This window comes from Budorcas taxicolor, chromosome 14, assembly GCF_023091745.1.
Source record: "Budorcas taxicolor isolate Tak-1 chromosome 14, Takin1.1, whole genome shotgun sequence".
Taxonomy (NCBI): domain Eukaryota; kingdom Metazoa; phylum Chordata; class Mammalia; order Artiodactyla; family Bovidae; genus Budorcas; species Budorcas taxicolor.
In genome coordinates, this window is record NC_068923.1 from 57,908,536 (window position 1) to 57,930,994 (window position 22,459).

Sequence of the window (22,459 nt, forward strand, 5' to 3'; positions counted from 1 at the left end):
ATAGCTCCCCAGGTTTGTGTTTCAGTCAGGCTGTTAAGACTCTGGGGCAAATTGTTTAACCTCTTCAAGGCATCATTTTCTTATCTGTAAAATGTGGACAACAGAACAGATTTTAGAATTTTAATGAGAATAGAGTGAGATGTTGATAAAGTTCCTAGCACTTTTTAAATATTCAATGGAGGGTCAATTTAAAAATGTTTTCTCATTTATTTTGAAGTTTCTTGCTTGGGGTTCTGAATTCTATTTTAGTAAATGTCCCTTGCCGTAAAGCCTCCTAATAGGTCATGACTAAGAAATGTGTGACGATACTGCTTTCTAGACAATGCATTTTTAAAATAGTTAAGTAGTTGAGGGTAGTAGGGGTAGTAGTCTGAGTTCCCTTGTGCAGTTTGCTCTTCTCCAGACTCAGGTGAAATTGGAAAAGAGGTGCAGAGCACAGCAAGTACATACTGTGGCCCCTCTACTAGGAAGCCCCTCAAACTATTAAAAGCAGAAATGTGGAGTAAACTGCAGTCACGGGTTTCTTTTCAATAAGGCTTTTGAAAAGAACATTCTATTTTATTAGGAGTTAATAAATACCATACAAGCATCTAAAACATTCTTAAATTTATTTGCACAATTATTGGACAATTGCTGATTCTAGAATTCCCTGGTAGCTCATAAAGAATCCACCAGCAATGCAGAAAACCCTGGTTTGATTCCTGGGTTAGGAAGAGCCCTTGGAAAAGGGATAGGCTACTTACTCCAGTATTCTTGGTCTTCCCTGGTGGCTCAGATGATAAAGAATCCACCCACAATGTGGGAGACCTGGGTTTGATACCTGGGATGGGAAGATTGGAGGAGGGCATGGAAAACCACCCCAGAATTCTTGCCTGGAGAACCCCATGGACAGAGGATCCTGGTAGGCTACAGTCCATGGGGTTGCAAGAGTGGGACACGACTTAGCGACTAAGCACAGTACATAAGGAAGACCATTAAAATTCAAATCTTTGGCTTCTTCCAGAGCTGGACTCATGTCTTTACTCCTGCACTTACTAGGTATAAATACTGAAGTTACTTGACTTCTCTGGGTCTCTTTCCATAGTTGTATGATAGGAAAAATAATAAAACCTATCTCATAATAAAACCTACCTATCTCATAGGCAGCTGATTTGAAGATTAAATGGGCTTCCTAGGTGGTGCAGTGGTTGGTAAAGAATCCGTCTGCTAAGGCAGAATACAAAAGAGACATGGCTTCTATCCATGGGAAGATCACCTGGACTAGGAAATGGCGACCCACTCCGGTATCCTTGCTTAGAAAATTCCATGGACAGTGGATCCTGGTGGGCTACAGTCCATGGAGTCACAGAGTTGGACACAACTGAGCATGCACACACACAAACAGATTGAAGATTAAGTGAGAAAATAGATATACTAATAAAATATTTAGTATGGTTTCTGTCACATCCTAAGGACTCAAATAAATAATGCTCATTTTCTCACTTGAAATCATTTCTCTATATTTTGAAATATTTTAGTTTTTCTATCTATGGAAATCCTTCTCAGTATCACACTCACTTTTTCTAATGTCTTGTATTCAAGGAAATTGTGTCTACAGCAAAGAAAAAAAAAAAGAAAAAAAGCTCAACTGGGGGATAAAATGGGTTTGGACAGATGACAGAGGACCTAGTGTTTGGATTTGTTGGAAGAGGCTTAACTGGGACGATGTTGGTCGGGAAATATTAGCATCCCTATTCGTCATGCTCAGAGGGAATCTGACCAAATGGAAGGGACCATGGGGCCCAAAAAGGAGAGCAAAGAGGTTCTGGCTGCTCCTCCTTTCAGAGTTCTCATTAACAGTCATCAGGAGCAGGCGAGCTGGCTGTGTTCTGACAGCCTTCCAATTTGCGCAGGAGAAAGCTTCTCTGAGAAAGTGCTGCTTTGAGCCTTCCTGTTATGCCTGGCAATGTCAGCAGGCTGTTTGGTACAACTCTAAGCCTGATTATATTTTGGCATTTATATACTGCCATCTGTCCATGTGATTTATTGTAGCTTTTGTAACACTCACTGGGGATGTTTTTAGGTGAGATAAATGATAAAAGTAAATTGTTCCTTGGAATTGAAAAATGCATGTGATGAAGATTAGCAGTGCCAAGTACTTTATAATGTATCTTGTTCATAAGGGAAAATCTTATGGACATTTTTACAATCAATTACAAGGAATCCACAGAAGCACTCAGAATGGCCTCACCCTTTTCTCTAAATTCATTAATGCTATCTTCAATAGAACTGAGTGAATGCTTTTTGTTCAGCTTGCCTAACAAAACAATTGCAGGCCTAATCGGTTCCTGGAAGAATCCAGCCTACCGCTAGAAAACTCAGTAATACTGTAGGATACTGGTAACAAAATGTGGTTTCTGGAACCATCTGGGTAATCGCCCAAAAATATACGAACAGACTGTGGCTTAAGCTGCTACTCAGCACACTTTTTTCAGCATTGTGTCTCTCTAGCCTCTCTCAATAGAGTCCTCTTTCCCCCTTCACTTATTTCCTTCAACTCCCTCAAAAAAAACCCAAAAAAACAAAAAAACAATAAAATAGACTTACACACACACACACATGCATGCACCTTGATGTTTATACATTCACTATATTTCTCTATTTTTTCTTCAGTACTCTTCCTTTGCTTAAAGAAAAAAATGTTTCAGGCATGAGATCACTATGCTAATTCTCTTCAAGCTTCAGTTCAGTTTAGTTCAGTGGCTCAGTTGTGTCCGACTCTTTGTAACCCCATGAATCTCAGCACGCCAGGCCTCCCTATCTATCAACAACTCCGGGAGTACACTCAAACTCATGATCACGGGGAGTCGGTGATGCCATCCAGCCATCTCATCCTCTGTCGTCCCCTTCTCCTGCCCCCAATACCTCCCAGCATCAGAGTTTTTTCCAATGAATCAACTCTTTACATGAGGTGGCCAAAGTATTGGAGTTTCAGCTTTAGCATCAGTCCTTCCAAAGAACTGCCAGGACTGATCTCCTTTAGGATGGACTGGTTGGATCTCCTTGCAGTCCAAGGGATTCTCAAGAGTCTTCTCCAACACCACAGTTCAAAAGCATCAATTCTTCAGTGCTCAGCTTTCTTCACAGTCCAACTCTCACATCCATACATGACCACTGGAAAACCATAGCCTTGACTAGACAAACCTTTGTTGGCAAAGTAATGTCTCTGCTTTTTAATATGCTATCTAGGTTGGTCATAACTTTTCTTCCAAGGAGTAAGCATCTTTTAATTTCATGGCTGCAATCACCATCTGCAGTGATTTTGGAGCCCCCCAAAATAAAAGTCTGACACTGTTTCCACTGTTTCCCCATCTATTTCCCATGAAGCGATGGGACCGGATGCCATGATATTCGTTTTCTGAATGTTGAACTTTAAGCCAACATTTTTGCTCTCCTCTTTCACTTTCATCAAGAGGCTTTTGAGTTCCTCTTCACTTTCTGCAATAAGGGTGGTGTCATCTGCATATCTGAGGTTATTGATATTTCTCCCGGCAATCTTGATTCCAGCTTGTGCTTCTTCCAGTCCAGCGTTTCTCATGATGTACTCTGCATAGAAGTTAAATAAGCAGGGTGACAATATACAGCCTTGACATACTCCTTTTCCTATTTGGAAAACCAGCCTGTTGTTCCATGTCTAGTTCTAACTGTTGCTTCCTGACCTGCATACAGCTTTCTCAAGAGGCAGGTCAGGTGGTCTGGTATTCCCATCTCTTGAACAATTTTCCACAGTTTATTGTGACCCACACAGTCAAAGACTTTGGCATAGTCAATAAAGCAGAAAGAGATGTTTTTTCTGGAACTCTCTTGCTTTTTCCATGATCCAGCAGATGTTAGCATTTGATCTCTGGTTCCTCTGCCTTTTCTAAAACCAGCTTGAACATCAGGAAGTTCACAGTTCACGTATTGCTGAAGCCTGGCTTGGAGAATTTTGAGCATTACTTTACTAGCATGTGAGATGAGTGCAATTGTGTGGTAGTCTGAGCATTCTTTGGCATTGCCTTTCTTTGGGATTGGAATGAAAACGGACCTTTTCCAGTCCTGTGGCCACTGCTGAGTTTTCCAAGTTTGCTGGCATATTGAGTGCAGCACTTTCACAGCATCATCTTTCAGGATTTGAAACAGCTCAACTGGAATTCCATCACCTCCACTAGCTTTGTTCGTAGTGATGCTTTCTAAGGCCCCCTTGACCTCACATTCCAGGATGTCTGGCTCTAGGTGAGTGATCACACCATCATAATTATCTTGGTTGTGAAGCTCTTTTTTGTACAGTTCTTCTGTGTATTCTTGCCACCTCTTCTCAATATCTTCTGCTTCTGTTAGGTCCAGACCATTTCTGTCCTTTATTGAGCCCATCTTTGCATGAAATGTTCCCTTGGTATCTCTCATTTTCTTTAAGAGATCTCTAGTCTTTCCCATTCTGTTGTTTTCCTCTATTTCTTTGCATTCTTCAAGCTTATTACTAATTATGCATTAATTAGCAGTTTAGGAAACTAGCAACTTCATATATAAGAAGTTACCCTCTGGGGTTAAAAGAGATCATACAAGTCTCAAGAAATGCAATAAAGAAATCTTTGTTGCTTCTTTAGAGTGATTATGTAGTATAATTGTCTGTAAGATATAAGCCCTGTGAAGGTGAATATTGTGTCTACTTTTTCCATAATGGTATTGTCAACACTTAAAAACAATGCCCACTGTATGGCAAGGATGCAATAAATATTTGTGAAGTGGGTAATCTCGTGGTGAACCTGCAGTATATCAAGCCCTGAGTTAGGTCCTGAATAAGATGCAGTCTGAGCACCAAAGGTGTTCATCGTCTATAAACAGCTATGGGAACACTGATGAGGAGCCATGGCTTTTGCTCATGAGCTGATTGGGGAAGACATAGGGAATATAATGATGAGAATTTGAAATTTAAACTGGACTTGTACCCATAAGTGAGAGTTCCTTAGATAAAATGGAGTAGGGAGAATATTCTAGACAGAATAAGATTACAAAAGTCATAGAGACTTGATAGTGCATTTGGAAACCTTAAGTGAGAACTGTAGCCAGGGTTTATGCTATACATGAAGGCGTGAGGCCAACGAAGTTTGAAAGGTAGCCAACGAGTTTGGACGTCATCCAGTAGAGGGAGCCATTTAGGATAATTGCCCTAGAGTGGTGACTTGACTCAAAGTGACAGAATGGATGAAAGAACCTGGATAAAGTACTCTATTTGGCAGACATCGTCAAGGTGCCTGAGGGAGCAGAGGAGGGCCTGGATGAGAAGACAGCTGATGGGCGAGGATGGAGTGGATAATTGTTGACAACAGTGTGTAGGCTGAGCTAACAGGGTTTAACTACTAACTGGAAGATATGAGGGAGGTAACTCACTTACTCACACTAAGCGCGGGCGGCCGCCACCGGGGGCACTAAGCGTGACCGAGAGGAGCTACCCAAGTCCAAGGTCAAGGGCAGCGGCCGGGAAGAGCCACCCCACACCCGAGGCCAGGGGCGGCAGCCGTGGGGAGCCACCCTGCGCTGGAGGCCAGGGGCGGCGCCCGAGGCCAGGAGTGGTGGCTGGGAGGAGCAACCCGAGGACCAGGGGCTGAGCGGGCGCAGGAGGGCCTAGAGGAGCTATCCCACGTTGAAGGTCAGGAAGGGCGGCAGTAAGGAGATGCCTTCGACCAAGGTAAGGAGCAGCGGCTGTGCTTTGCTGGAGCAGCCGTGAAGAGATACCCCATGCCCAAGGTAAGAGAAACCCAGGTAAGATGGTAGGTGTTGCAAGAGGGCATCAGAGGGCAGACACACTGAAACCATCCTCACAGAAAACTAGTCAATCTAATCACACTAGGACCACAGCCTTGTCTAACTCAATGAAACCAAGCCATGCCCGTGGGGGAACCCAAGACGGTTGGGTCATGGTGGAGAGAGCTGACAGAATGTGGTCCACTGAAGAAGGGAATGGCAAACCACTTCAGTATTCTTGCCTTGAGAACCCCAGGAACAGTATGAAAAGGCAAAATGATAGGATACTGAAAGAGGAACTCCCCAGGTAGGTAGGTGCCCAATATGCTACTGGAGATCAGTGGAAAATAACTCCAGAAAGAATGAAGGGATGAAGCCAAAGCAAAAACAATACCCACCTGTGGATGTGACTGGTGATAGAAGCAAGGTCCCATGCTGTAAAGAGCAATATTGCATAGGAACCTGAAATGTCAGGTCCATGAATCAAGGCAAATTCAGTTCAGTTCAGTTCAGTCGCTCAGTCGTGTCCAACTCTTTGCAACCCCGTGAATCGCAGCATGCCAGGCCTCCCTGTTCATCACCATCTCCCGGAGTTCACTCAGACTCACGTCCATCGAGTCAGTGATGCCATCCAACCATCTCATCCTCGGTCGTCCCCTTCTTCTCCTGCCCCCAATCCCTCCCAGCATCAGAGTCTCTTCCAATGAATCAACTCTTCACATGAGGTGGCCAAAGTACTGGAGTTTCAATTTAGCATCATTCCTTCCAAAGAAATCCCAGGCCTGATCTCCTTCTGAATGGACTGGTTGGATCTCCTTGTAGTCCAAGGCACTCTCAAGAGTCTTCTCCAATACCAAAGTTCAAAAGTATCAATTCTTCGGCGCTCAGCCTTCTTCAAAGTCCAACTCTCACATCAATATATGACCACAGGAAAACCATAGCCTTGACTAGACGGACCTTAGTCGGCAAACTAATGACTCTTCTTTTGAATATACTATCTAGGTTGGTCATAACTTTTCTTCCAAGGAGTAAGCGTCTTTTAATTTCATGGCTGCAATCACCATCTGCAGTGATTTTGGAGCCCCCAAAAATAAAGTCTGACACTGTTTCCACTGTTCCTCCATCTATTTCCCATGAAGTGATGGGACCAGGTGCCATGATCTTTGTTTTCTGAATGTTGAACTTTAAGCCAACTTTTTTGCTCTCCTTTTTCACTTTCATCAAGAGGCTTTTTAGCTCCTCTTCATTTTCTGCCATAAGGGTGGTGTCATCTGCATATCTAAGATTATTGATATTTCTCCGGCAATCTTGATTCCAGCTTGTGTTTCTTCCAGTCCAGAGTTTCTCATGATGTACTCTGCATAGAGGTTAAATAAGCAGGGTGACAATATACAGCCTTGACGTACTCCTTTCCCTATTTGGAACCAGCCTGTTGTTCCATGTCCAGTTCTAACTGCTGCTTCCTGACCTGCATATAGGTTTCTCAAGAGGCAGGTCAGGTGGTCTGGTATTCCCATCTCTTGAACAATTTTCCACAGTTTATTGTGATCCACACAGTCAAAGGCTTTGACATAGTCAATAAAGCAGAAAGAGATGTTTTTTCTGGAACTCTCTTGCTTTTTCCATGATCCAGCAAATGTTGGTAATTTGATCTCTGGTTCCTCTGCCTTTTCTAAAACCAGCTTGAACATCAGGAAGTTCACAGTTCACATATTGCTGAAGCCTGGCTTGGAGAATTTTGAGCATTACTTTACTAGCATGTGAGATGAGTGCAATTGTGCGGTAGTTTGAGCATTGCCTTTGGCATTGCCTTTCTTTGGGATTGGAATGAAAACTGACCTTTTCCAGTCCTGTGGCCACTGCTGAGTTTTCCAAGTTTGCTGGCATATTGAGTGCAGCACTTTCACAGCATCATCTTTCAGGATTTGAAACAGCTCAACTGGAATTCCATCACCTCCACCAGCTTTCTTCGTACTGATGCTTTCCAAAGCCCACTTGACTTCACATTCCAAGGTGTCTGGCTCTAGATTAGTGATCACACCATCATGATTATCTGGGTCATGAAGATCATTTTTGTACAGTTCTTCCGTGTATTCTTGCCACCTCTTCTTAGTATCTTCTGCTTCCGTTAGTTCCATACCATTTCTGTCCTTTATCGAGCCTATCTTTGCATGAAATGTTCCCTTGGTATCTCTAATTTTCTTGAAGAGATCTCTAGTCTTTCCCATTCTGTTGTTTTCCTCTATTTCTTTGCATTGATCGCTGAAGGCTTTCTTATCTCTTCTTGCTATTCTCTGGAACTCTGCATTCAGATGCTTATATCTTTCCTTTTCTCCTTTGCTTTTTTTTTTTTTTTTCTGTTAATGTATTAAATCTGCACTGTTTTTAAGAGCTTTGTAAAAACTATTCTAGAAATGGCATCCATTAACTGTGTTTTTCACAAGTTATTCTTTTTACATATGACAATGTCCATCTTCACAAGGGCACTTTTCATATATCGTGTAGAAATTGCATTCCTTAAAATAAAGTCTGTCAAAGATTAATAGTCCTAAGTCATTTATTTCCCCTATCTTGTCCCATGCCTTGCTGAAAAGTCAATCAATCAATGTACGAATTCTGAGACACCCACTAAAGGAACTCTGTTCTGGCCATGGCTTCCACTATCATATGTGGTCTGGTTCTGAATCTGAAGGACTGTCACTTTGAAGGATCTCCTGCAGACCTGTTCCACTGCTAGATTATGCAGCACCTCATTTTCCATGTTTGTGGACCTTCATTTATCTATTTGATCATCAATTAAAAGTCAAGAAGGGAGAGCTGGTGTCTGGTCTGCTTTATTTGTCACTCTCAGAACACCTCATTTTTGACTGGACTCAGACTTTGAAGTAGAAGCTCTCAGGGAGGACAGCCTCCGTCTCTTGGCGATCTGCTCCTGCCGTTTTTCTTTGGCCTCCTACATTCTCTTGGCCAAAAGTTTAGCATATTCTGCAGCCTCTTCTTTATTTTTCTTAGTACGCTGTTTCTTCAGAGCAATACGCCGGCGTTTGTGTTGCAGAACTCGGGGAGTCACGAGACGCTGAATCTTGGGTGCTTTAGTCCTAGGTTTCTTACCGTCTTTGTTTAGGGGCTTTCGCACAACATATTGGCGGACATCATCTTCTTTAGAGAGATTGAACAGTTTGTGGATTCTGCTAGCTCTTTTGGGACCCAGGCGACAAGGCACTGTAGTATCAGTGAGTCCAGGAATATCCTTCTCCCCTTTCTTCACGATGACCAAATTGAGAACACTCAGATTGGCATCCACAATGCAACCCCACACAGATTTGCGCTTTCTCTCTCCAGTCCTCCTTGGTCTGTAACAGGAATGCCCCTTACTCAGAAGCAGGCGAACTCGGCCATGGGTCAAGACACCCTGCTTCATGGGGAAACCCCGCTTGTCGTTCCCGCCACTGATTCGGACCACATAACCCTTCCATTCTTCACCCAGAGCGTCAGCAGCAACTTCTGTGGCCATACGCTTCTCGTAGAAGGTACAAAGTTTTCGTTCATCGTCCACTTCAATGAGCTTCTGGCAGCCAGTGGCCGGGAAAGAGATGTTCAGCTTCATTCTGAAGCGGCCGACAGCCTCCGAGGCGCCACGAAAAAGAGTCTCCTTTGCTTTTTGCCTCTCTTCTTTTCACAGCTATTTGTAAGGCCTCCTCAGACAGCCATTTTGCTTTTTTGCATTTCTTTTCCATGGGGATGGTCTTGATCCCTGTCTCCTGTACAATGTCACGAACCTCATTCCATAGTTCATCAGGCACTCTATCTATGAGATCTAGTCCCTGAAATCTATTTCTCACTTCCACTGTATAATCATAAGGGATTTGATTTAGGTCGTACCTGAATGGTCTAGCGGGTTTCCCTACTTTCTTCAATTGGAAGTGGTCAAACAAGAGACGGCAAGAGTGAACGTCGTCATTCTAGGAATCAGCAAACTAAAATGGACTGGAATGGGTGAATTTAACTAAGATGGCCATTATATCTACTACTGCGGGCAGGAATCCCTCAGAAGAAATGGAGCAGCCATCATGGTCAAAAAAAGAGTCCGAAATGCAGTACTTGGATGCAATCTCAAAAACGACAGAATGATTTCTGTTCATCTCCAAGGCAAACCATTCAATATCACAGTTATCCAAGTCTATGCCCCAATCAGTAACGCTGAGGAAGCTGAAGTTGAACAGTTTTATGAAGACCTACAAGACCTTTTAGAACTAAAACCCAAAACAGATGTCCTTTTCATTATAGGGGACTGGAATGCAAAAGGAGGAAGTCAAGAAACACCTGGAGTAACTGGCAAATTTGGCCTTGGAATGCGGAATGAAGCAGGGCAAAGACTAATAGAGTTTTGCCAAGAAAATGCACTGGTCATAGCAAACACCCTCTTCCAACAACACAAGAGAAGACTCTACACATGGACATCACTAGATGGTCAACACCGAAATCAGATTGATTATATTCTTTGCAGCCAAAGATGGAGAAGCTCTATACAGTCAACCAAAACAAGACCAGGAGCTGACTGTGGCTCAGATCATCGACTCCTTATTGCCAAATTCAGATTTAAATTGAAGAAAGTAGGGAAACCCGCTAGACCATTCAGGTACGACCTAAATCAAATCCCTTATGATCATACAGTGGAAGTGAGAAATAGATTTCAGGGACTAGATCTCATAGATAGAGTGCCTGATGAACTATGGAATGAGGTTCGTGACATTGTACAGGAGACAGGGATCAAGACCATCCCCATGGAAAAGAAATGCAAAAAAGCAAAATGGCTGTCTGAGGAGGCCTTACAAATAGCTGTGAAAAGAAGAGAGGCAAAAAACAAAGGAAAAAAGGAAAGATATAAGCATCTGAATGCAGAGTTCCAGAGAATAGCAAGAAGAGATAAGAAAGCCTTCTTCAGCGATCAATGCAAAGAAATAGAGGAAAACAACAGAATGGGAAAGACTAGAGATCTCTTCAAGAAAGTTAGAGATACCAAGGGAACATTTCATGCAAAGATAGGCTCAATAAAGGACAGAAATGGTATGGACCTAAAGGAAGCAGAAGATACTAAGAAGAGGTGGCAAGAATACACGGAAGAACTGTACAAAAAAGAGCTTCACAACCAAGATAATTATGATGGTGTGATCACTCACCTAGAGCCAGACATCCTGGAATGTGAAGTCAAGGGGGCCTTGGAAAGCATCAGTACGAACAAAGCTGGTGGAGGTGATGGAATTCCAGTTGAGCTGTTTCAAATCCTGAAAGATGATGCTGTGAAAGTGCTGCACTCAATATGCCAGCAAACTTGGAAAACTCAGCAGTGGCCACAGGACTGGGAAAGGTCAGTTTTCATTCCAATTCCAAAGAAAGGCAATGCCAAAGGCAATGCTCAAACTACCGCACAATTGCACTCATCTCACATGCTAGTAAAGTAATGCTCAAAATTCTCCAAGCCAGGCTTCAGCAATACGTGAACCGTGAACTTCCTGATGTTCAAGCTGGTTTTAGAAAAGGCAGAGGAACCAGAGATCAAATTACCAACATTTGCTGGATCATGGAAAAGCAAGAGAGTTCTAGAAAAAACATCTCTTTCTGCTTTATTGACTATGTCAAAGCCTTTGACTGTGTGGATCACAATAAACTGTGGAAAATTGTTCAAGAGATTGACCACCTGACCTGCCTCTTGAGAAATCTGTATGCAGGCCAGGAAGCAACAGTTAGAACTGGACATGGAACAACAGGCTGGTTCCAAATAGGAAAAGGAGTATGTCAAGGCTGTATATTGTCACCCTGCTTATTTAATTTCTATGCAGAGTACATCATGAGAAATGCTGGGCTGGAAGAAACACAAGCTGGAATCAAGATTGCCGGGAGAAATATCAATAATCTCAGATATGCAGATGATACCACCCTTATGGCAGAAAGTGAAGAGGAGCTAAAAAGTCTCTTGATTAAAGTGAAAGTGAATAGTGAAAAAGTTGGCTTAAAGCTCAACATTCAGAAAACGAAGATCATGGCATCTGGTCCCATCACTTCATGGGAAATAGATGGGGAAACAGTGGAAACAATGTCAGACTTTCTTTTGGGGGGCTCCAGAATCACTGCAGATGGTGATTGCAGCCATGAAATTAAAAGACGCTTACTCCTTGGAAGAAAAATTATGAGCAACCTAGATAGCATATTCAAAAGCAGAGACGTTACTTTGGTGACTAAGGTCCGTCTAGTCAAGGCTATGGTTTTTCCAGTGGTCATGTATGTATGTGAGAGTTGGACTGTGAAGGCTGAGCATGAAGAATTGATGCTTTTGAACTGTGGTGTTGGAGAAGACTCTTGGGAATCCCTTGGACTGCAAGGAGATCCAACCAGTCCATTCAGAAGGAGATCAGCCCTGGGATTTCTTTGGAAGGAATGATGCTAAAGCTGAAAGTCCAATACTTTGGCCACCTCATGTGAAGAGCTGACTCATTGGAAAAGACTCTGATGCTGGGAGGGATTGGGGGCAGGAGAAGAAGGGGACGACCGAGGATGAGATGATTGCATGGCATCACCGACTCAATGCTCGTGAGTCTGAGTGAACTCTGGGAGTTGGTGATGGACAGGGAGGCCTGGTGTGCTGCGATTCACGGGGTCACAAAGAGTCGGACATGAGTGAGCGACTGAACTGAACTGAAGTCACTTACTCAAAGTTTCTTTAAGAAAAGATATGCATACTTGGGTGACATTTACCGAGACAGTAAATGGAAGAGTAGGAACAGCTTCTGGGAAAATATGAAGTTTTTTAGAAAATATTTATTGATGTTTCCAGGTTTGATAGTTCCACAACGATAAATAGTGAACCACTGGAATGAAGTTCAGATCTCAGGAGATGTGTCAACGCAAGAGACAAAATTAAAGAGTGATTTGCTTTAGAGATGATGGTTGAAACCTTTGATGAGCTCTCCAAGGTAGGGCATGACAGATAAAGGACCAGAAGGCTGAAGACTGAATCTTGGGAAATATTTCTATTCGAGGGGGAACCAGAAAAGAGAATGAATGAAGGAATAGAGAAAATATTATCTTGGAAAAAAAAGCACAACAGAGAAATAGAAACCAGTTGGGGGAAATTTCACAAGGGTAGGAAATGTTGAAGGAACCTGATGACTTAGAATGCTTTTGGTATTTAAAACTTCATTGATTTCTTTGGAAACTAATGCGTGACTGTAGGAATCAAACTGTAGGGAGTTAAGGAGCAACTATAAAGTGACGGATGAAGGTATTGAGCATTTTGATTATTCTATGAAGATTTTAACAATTAAAGGAAAGGAAGAGCCACTGAGAGCTTGGTGAGGTAGCAATATCAGAGAAGGTTTTATTAAGACCATAGAGTAAGCTGTCTTGGAAAAAAAATTATCAGAGAGGAAAGGTGGAAGATTATAAAGAGAAAACATTATTTATGGAACAAACCAGAGGGATGAAAGAAGGAAGTAGGGTCTGTTGTTTGGGCCTTAAAATGATTGAATTCATTCTCTCACTGTTTTCAGATGATAGATATTGGGGGTTCTCTCAGGTCCAGAAACATTAAAGTTTTTCTAGAGAATATGTATTAGGTTGCAATTATAAAGATAAGAATTGATACTTTTGAACTGTGGTGTTGGAGAAGACTCTTGAGAGTCCCTTGGACTGCAGGGAGATCAAACCAGTAAATCCTAAAAGAGATCAATCCTGAATATTCATTGGAAGGATTGACGTTGAAGCTAAAGCTCCACTACTTTGGCCACCTGATGCAAAGCCTCAGTTGCTGGGAAAAATTGAAGGCAGGAGGAAAAGTGTATGTCAGAGGATGAGATGGTTAGATAGCTTCACCAACTAATTGGATATGAGTCTGAGCAAACTCTGGGAGATGGTGGAGGACACAGGAGCCTGGTATGCTGTGGTTCATGGGTTGCAAAAAGTTGGACGTAACTTAGTGACTGAACAACAACAGTAGCAAATAAAACTAACTATACTGCTTAGGATTTGGTGGGAGGGGATGTTTTTTGAAACTTTAAGATACATAGGGAACAAACTCAGTCTAGCCTGAACTGAGAAGTTGGCAGCCAGCACTCTGCCCCAAGGGGTGGCACCTCTGCTTTCGCTACCTTTTCATACCTTCACCATGGCCACTCCATTTCTTAGACTAAAGAAAGTAAGTATTTATAATACAGTCCATTCAACTCGGATCTGCAATAGAAGAAAGCTAATTCTTGGTTATATTGTGGTCGTAAAAAAAATTGCTCATGTGTAATGGGCAGACTGTGGGCTGAGGGATTAAAAATTCCTGGACACATTTCTTCTGGGTCTGTGAACAGAGCTTGAAAGGTGATACTGGAGCATGAATGAAAACCGTGATTGAGGAATTAACCATTGGACCAATAAGTGCACATATTGCTTGCAGGTGATGTTGAAGCACATGGTATTTTCCCATTTCAATTATCCTTCCTAGGAAAAGAGATCAAAGAGAAGTTGATGACATTTGAATTCAATTACTGTGTGGGATTGTAGAGGACTTGTGAACTCAAGACACTTGGAGCATTAGTAATAACCAGATAAAGAATGGGTTTGGACACTTATCTGATGGGCTGTTACATGACTTTCATATTGGATTGTTTGGCTTTGTGTTTCAGAGCAAACACTGGTTTCTCATGAAGCAGAGTAAATCTCATGAGGCTTCACTAAGTGAAGCTCTTTGTAGAAAGTAAAGATTTTCAGTAATTAAAATGCATGATGAATATCAAAACCATTAGGCAGTAACTTGTGCAAACAAAACAGGGGAGCCTAAGAAGGTACAAGTTTTTCCACTTCTAAGCCATAGAGAGAACTTCAGATTTATAAGAGTTGGCTCTTTGAACAAGCTTGGCATTGCCCTAGTTGCTAAGTGAAGAATGTCCTGAAGGAGAAGAGCAAGGAAAAAGTGGTTTGCTAAGTAAAATATTTATAATTCTTTTTTTTAAAGTAGTCAGTATTTATGAAAATACCAAAGGAAAAGGTCAGTAAGTAGACAATCAACAAAATCACATACTCAGGTGTTCTTACATTTTTTTGTGGTAGGTATCATGGTATGTATTTGTGGCCAATCTTGAATTTCAGATTCCAGGGAGCACAATTTGTTAGTTAAGAGTGGGATACATGTGTGTGTACGTGCTAAGTCATGTCCAACTCTTTGTGACCCTATGGACTGTAGGCCACCAGGCTCCTCTGTCCACAGGATCTCCAGACAGGAATCTGGAGTGGGTTGCCATGCCCTCCTTGAAGCAGTCTTCCTGATCCAGAGATCAAACAGGAGTCTCTCAAGTCTCCTGCATTGGCAGGTGGATTCTTTGCCACTAGCGCCACCTGGGAAGCCCAACCATGGCACAGGACATACCCAAAGACTTTAGACCTGAAACTAGGCCTTTATCTTTAAAGATGAACAGAATTGTTCAGGAAGAACTAAAGGTCTAAGATGAAGGACAGAAGAAAGTATGAAGGCAATAATAACACCCAGATATCTGTCCTCTTCATCTTTTTGTTCTTAGGATGTGCATAATTCTTGGTCCATATATATGACAATGAAAACATGATTTTTTGACTAAATGAAATGATCAGTGATCGTTGATCCCATGGGCAAGTACAATACAAGGCTGGGACCTTCAGAAATAGAAACACTCAGGAATTCAGGATATTGAAATAAGAGAAAATTCTGTTAGGAGATAATGGAAGACAGACCTGGGTAGGAATTCAAGGTCAGGACCCAAATCTGAAAAGAACAGGACTAGTCCTAAGGGTGCTGATATTGAAGAAAATTTGTCAAGGCAAGATTTGCCTCTTGATGAAAGTGAAAGTGGGAGTGAAAAAGTTGACTTAAAGCTCAACATTCAGAAAATGAAGATCATGGCATCTGGTCTCATCACTTCATGGGAAATAGATGGGGAAATAGTGGAAACAGTGTCAGACTTTCCTTTTTGGGGCTCCAAAATCACTGCAGATGGTGATTGCAGCCATGAAATTAAAAGACACTTACTCCTTGGAAGAAAAGTTATGACCAACCTAGATAGCATATTGAAAAGCAGAGACATTACTTTGCCAACAAAGGTTTGTCTAGTTAAGACTATGGTTTTTCCTGTGTTCATGTATGGATGTGAGAATTGGACAGTGAAGAAGGCTGAGCACCAAAGAATTGATGCTTTTGAACTGTGATGTTGGAGAAGACTCTTGAGAGTGCCTTGGACTGCAAGGAGATCCAACCAGTCCATTCAGAAGATCAGCCCTGGGATTTCTTTGGAAGGAATGATGCTGAAGCTGAAACTCCAGTACTTTGGCCACCTCATGCGAAGAGTTGACTCATTGGAAAAGACTCTGATGCTGGGAGGGATTGGAGGCAGGAGGAGAAGGGGACGACAGAGGATGAGATGGCTGGATGGCATCACTGACTCGATGGACGTGAGTCTGGGTGAACTCCAGGAGTTGGTGATGGACAGGGAGGCCTGGCGTGCTGCGATTCATGGGGTCGCAAAGAGTCAGACATGACTGAGCGACTGAACTGAACAGAACTGAACTGAATAAGGCAGAAAACAGTTCATCAGGCCTGCATCATTCAATTCATTCGGCAGTTGTTTGTTGAGTGCTTTTTCTGTAACAGACACACTACTAGATGCCAAGAATAAAGCAACAGACAAAGATTCCTGTCCTCAGGTAGCAGATAGTAGAAAGGGGTAAGAAAAAAAGAAAGTAAAATACATATAATGCTACGTGAGTAAATGTTTTAAAGAAAAATAAAGCAATTAAGAGGGATAGTAAACACTGGAAGGTGATATTTAAAAAATGTTATTTATTTATTTATTTTTATTTTTTACTGCGCTGGGTCTTCATTGTTGTGAGCTGGCTTTCTGTAGTTGCGGTGACTGGGGGCTACTCTCTAGTTGGGGTGCGTGGGCCTCTCTTTGTGATGGTTTCTCTTGTTGCAGAGCACAGGCTTTATACACACAGGCTTCAGTAGTTGTGGCACATGGGTTTGGCAAGTCTTCCTTGTGGCTCAGCCGCTAAGGAGGCTACCTGCAATGCAGGAGACCCAGGTTTGATTCCTGGGTTGGAAAGATCCCCTGGAGAAGGAAATGGCAACCCACTCCAGTATTCTTGCCTGGAAAATCCCCACAGACAGAGGAGCCTGGCAGGCTGCAGTCCATAGGGTCGTACAGGGTCAGACACAATTGAAGTGACTTAGCATGCATGCACAAGTGGTTTATTATACATTTATTTGTAGTTAATTGTGTTTGTTGAAGTAAAATTCCTAGTGTGATTTAACTTAAAAAAAAAGATAATAAAAACAAAATGAAGCCTAAATTTAAGTAAAACATAAGTGATATCCTACATTCTAATTCTAGGTTGTCTACCCCATTCCACTACCCATTTTCTAAACCAGTTTCCAGGCACCATCTGACACCCATGTAAGTACCAAGGGAAGGGAACTCCCAGGACTAGATATCCAGTGGAGACACTTATGGACCAATTTTTATTTGCCCAAAATGACTAGGTTGTTCATTTAAAGTTTTGAAATCCTGAGCACCTTCCTTTTTAGCTGGGATGCTTCTTTACATATGTGTTTAGTCACTCATTTATGTCTGACTCTTTGTGACCCTATGGAACATAGCTCCCCAGGCTCCTCTGTCCATGGGATTTTCCAGGCAAGAATACGGAAGTGGGTTGCCATTTCCTTCTCCAGGCTTTACATACACGATAGGCAGCAAAGGAGTGGGAGAGATGACACAAGTTTCTTTGATTTTTCCCCAGAAACATTACCTCTTGAGTTGGGGCTGAGGGGTGGGGGGGCCAGAACGCTCTAGGAATTAAGTGATATCCTATTTCATATTCATTATAAGCTGAAGCCAGGCTTCCACAAGTCTAGATTCAATTGTTCAGCCACTGCTTAGCACAGCTAGTTTATCAAACACGGTATTGTGCAGTCTAAATAGAAACAAAAAGCTTTTTGATTTGGGCAGTTCTCATGAGAGCTCATTGAACTTATTGTGATATTTCTGTTTATACAGAAAAGAACCAGATTAGTATCTGATCATAGATCAGCACATTTATAAATGCTGAATGCTGAGCTGTGGGCAACATGGGATTGGATACAGAATTTGTAATTATTTTTGCTTTATTGTGTTTGCTACAAGGACAGGGTGAATTTAGGAGGCTCTGATTTCATTGGCAGGGGCCTGGAATAGCAGCCAGTCACTGGGGGTGCACACTGGCCCCACACGGAGCTGGATCCAAGCAGCTCCTGAGAGGCTGGACCCGTTAGCGCTAAATGTGTAGTCAGAGCAGAAGGCGGGGGATGGAGGATGCATATATCTTGCTGCCTTAATCTGTATGTGAGCTGACAAGTGTCCCTATTATCTGGCAGCAGGATATCCATCCGGTGGGGGAAATGGTGGTGAAGATGGTGCCACAATGGGGAGGAAAGATGAGTCTTGGAAATCGTTCAAGAGGCAAGTGTCAAGGCAACTGACCCTGAACATTTGCCTGAATGATCAAGTGGGAAATCAGGGGGGCTTATTTTTTTTTTTTAAGATTTAAAAAGCATTTAATGACATAGCATGCATTCAGCTGACTTCCAGCTTCTCTTGGTGGTAAAGAACCTGCCTGCCGCTGCAGGAGACATAAAAGATGCGTGTTTGAACCCTGGGTTAGAAAGATCCCCTGGAGGAGGGCATGGCAACCCACTTCAGTATTCTTATCTGAAGAATTCTATGGACAGAGGAGCCCGGTAGGCTATAGTACATATGGTCGCAGAGAGTCTGACATAACTGAAGCAACTTAGCACACATGCACATGTATTTAACAGAGGATAAAAGTTGAGAGGTATAGGTCATAAAGACTGAGCCATAAGCCTGAGTGACCACCTACCTGCTCAGGCCCAGCCTCTGGAATTCATTTCTATCAATGCCATTTTGATCGTGCAGTAAGGTGAAAATTTGTCATTATAGTCATTCCAGTGACAGAGAAATGCACATATGTATCAAATGCCAATGGAATGAAGCAAATTATTAATACAGCGTTAACATACAAGTAAGTAACCATTGGGGCACCACTACTTTGTCCAGTCTGAGACTAGAAAGATCTGTGCCACTTGTATACTTACTAATGATTTAAAGGGTTTATTATACTTCCAGTTTTATTATACTTCCAGTTTTATTATACTTTGTACTAGAATTATCTCAAATGTATTTCAGAAAAAATTAAAATTATAGATGACTTAAAACAGTGTCAGTTTTCGATTCCTCCTTAAATACAGATATTCTCAACTGTTGTCAGAGCTGATGCTGAAAATCACATCAAGACAAACTTAGCTGCTCAGAGGCAAGAAGAGGTTCATTTTCCTGGCAGTGATTTAGACCAACCAGCTGTGGAACGTAGTACTTGTGGTTTATATGCTGTAAAAACAATACAATATATGCACATACTTTTTATTGAAGTATATACAAAAACAGTGCACATTTAATAAGGATGCAGTGAGAAGAACATTTCCAAATTGAGCCACTCATGTAACCAGTATCCCCACCAAGAGACAACATTATCAGGATATCCTTTGTGTCCCTTGTCAGTCATTACAATTCTCAATTAAGCCACTATCCCAGCTTCCAATAATATCCATTAGTTTTAGTTGCTTTGACACTTAATGTAAATAATATACAGGTTGTCATCTTTTGTGCTTGACTTCTTTCACTTAACATTATTTTTGTCACATACATTTATTAGCCTTCCTTAACCTTTGCTAGCACTCCCTACCCCCCAACTCCACCCCCACCTGCTCCTCCAGAACCAGATGTTTTCAACATGAAGTTTCTGATCTGTATTTTTAATAGAGCTTTCACGAACATTCTAGTACATTCTTTTGGTAACTACGTGTATGTGTTTCTGTTTGGTATATACCTAGAAATGGAATTACTAAGTCATAATAAAGTTTATGTTTAGCTTTTATAGATACTGCCAGTTTTCTCAAGTGTGTTATACCAATTTCCATCTGTCATTTTAACTGTGAGTGGCACAAAAATTTCCACTTAGCTCTTGCCTGAAGTACTTCCTTTCTTCCTTCTTGTCTTAAAGTGTGTATGTTTTTGGGTAACAGCAAGGTTTTCTGCCAAATCCCAAGAAGTAGGGATTGTAGAATAAAAGAAAGGAGGAAATTTGGGAATAGCCCTGAGAATTAAAAAAAATTAGCTGAGATTATATGATTTGGGCCCCTATATCTCTTTAGCTCTTATTCTTTATCCAAGTACGAGCTCGTATTTAACTTATGCCTCACTCAGGACTTTGACCCTCATTTTCGCTTCCCTCAAAGCTCCCAACTTCCTCAGACTCACGCACTAAGTCATAGAAAATGGATCTTAGGGCTCCTTGTGCATTGGGAATTGGTTCTGTAGTATCTGAAGTTTGGCCCTCTTAGCATATTTTCTGAAGAAAATAGTGTTAAGTGACTGGATTGAATTCTACAGTTGAGATAGTAACATATTACTCAATAAGCCTTTTAGGGCTGTCTGTAATCCAGCCTGCATGTATCACATTACACCCATAGGAAAAGCAGTTTTAACCACTTTTTTTTTTTTTTTAAGCGCTGGGAATCCAGATGGATAATAAATTGGGAACCCCTCATACTTATATATCAAACCTGAGTGTTCTTGATGTATAATAATTATTAATGATAATAGAAGCCACAAGATAAATTAATGGCTGGCTGGAGGCAGTCTCTGTAATGAGGGCCAGATGTTAGAACATATTCTACAAGCAGTCAGAAAAGAAGGCAGTATCTCTGTGCTTGACTGTAGAACAGATGGCTATGCTCAGCACCTGGGCTGGTCTCTGATTAAACAGATTCATCTATTAGCCTTCTGCCTTAATCTCACTTCTCACACAGAAGGGAGTTACAGCTGTATGGTTTTCAACTATCTTTCTGGGTTAAACAGTCCTTTATGACATTAAGCAATGCATGTTTCCCCCCAGGTTAGAGCCCCTTCCTGAATATGGGGATAAGTGCACATGCTCGTTTCACTTGATAAACCCCACAGTACTAAAGAGGGCACAACTATACTGAATGCTTATTTTATTAAAATCTTGACTACATATCTCCTATTGTATTACTATAATGTTGAAAAATAAAGTTATATAACTCAGTTAACTGCTGACCTCCAACTGTGAAAAAAAAGGAAACTAAACAAAGCTAGTCAATTGTGTCTAAGTTGGACAGACCCACAACCACTTCTGACTCATTGGAAAAAACTGCTGACTGGGAGTTTGCACATGCTTGGGAATTAATGCTTAAAGTAATATAATCTTATGTTTAGATTTTACACATGATGTCCCCTATTAGTTCTGATTATACACATTTATTCTCTTGAATTAAAAGATACCCTCTGGGAGGAGGATTCTGAGAAGATAATAAAAAAGGAAGCATCAGGAATCCATGTCCCCACCCAGACAATAATAATGCAGGCAGAATATGTCTGATGTAAGTATTGTGGAACTCTGGAGTCTACTGAAGGCTTAGCTTGGTAGCAGTCACTCATCCCCCTACTCCCAGCTGTGGCAGAGAGCTGTACATGTGTTCTTGGAGCAGCTTGCATGGTTTTGGGGAGCCCGAATTTGAAATAAGACCCTGTCCTCCAAATATGGATGTGTTCCTGGAGCAGCTTGCATGGTTTTGGGGAGCCTGAATCTGAAATAAGACCCTGTCCTCCAAATATGGAAGATCTGTGACCTGATTACTGATTGCTGCCTCCTGTCTTAGAGGTGCAGTCACAGAGGCAGGCGGCCAATGTTGCCTATCTCCCCGATGTGGCAAGACCCTTCCCCTCAAGCCGAAGTGACTTCTAGGGGATTTAAAGGGCCAACACTTTCCCTCCATGCTTTCATTTTTCTCTTTTACCCCTATTGTGGTCCAGATGTTAAAGACATGCAAAAGCAACTTCATATGTAGAGGAAAATAGAAAGTCACTGCTCATGCCCAGGGAAAAGCATAGGCACAGAAAAGACATGAAAAGACCTTAAGTTTGTACCTCAGGCTAATCCTTGGCACAGAGGCAACCTGCAGAAACCAAAATAAAACAAAACAATAGATCTTGAGGGATGAATGAGAATTTGATTTCCAGAATTACCACATTACTAGATTCAAATGTTTTCATTTGCAACAAAAAAAATCACAAAGCATACAAAGACACAAGAAAATATGTCTCATTCAAAGGAAATAATAAACCAACAGAAACTGTGCTTGAGAAAGACCCAATGGCAGGTTTACTAGATAAAATCTATATAAACAACTGTCTAAAAAGTGCTCAAAGGACTAAAGGAAGACATGGAGAAAGTAAAGAACAATGATGTATAACAAAAGGGGAGTATCAATAAAGAGATGAAAAACCTAAGAATCCAAAAAGACATTCTGGAGCTGAAAAGTACAATCACTGAAATGAAAAAAAGTCATTAAAGGAATTCATAGGCAGATTTGAGCTGGCTAAGAAGGAATCGGAGATCCTGAAGATTGGACAATAGAAATTATCAAGTCTGAAGAATTGAAAGAAAATGATTTTTTAAAAAAAGTGTGCAGAGTCTATGGGGCATCATCAAATGGAGTAACATATGCATCTTGGGAATCCCAGAAAGGAAAGAGAGGGAAAGAGGCAGA

At 41.6% G+C, this 22,459-nt stretch overlaps 1 pseudogene; it reads right to left on the reverse strand.

The window, feature by feature from the left end:
* Positions 1 to 8,609: 8,609 nt before the first annotated feature.
* Positions 8,610 to 9,382, reverse strand: LOC128059519 (40S ribosomal protein S6-like; annotated as a pseudogene).
* Positions 9,383 to 22,459: the final 13,077 nt, after the last annotated feature.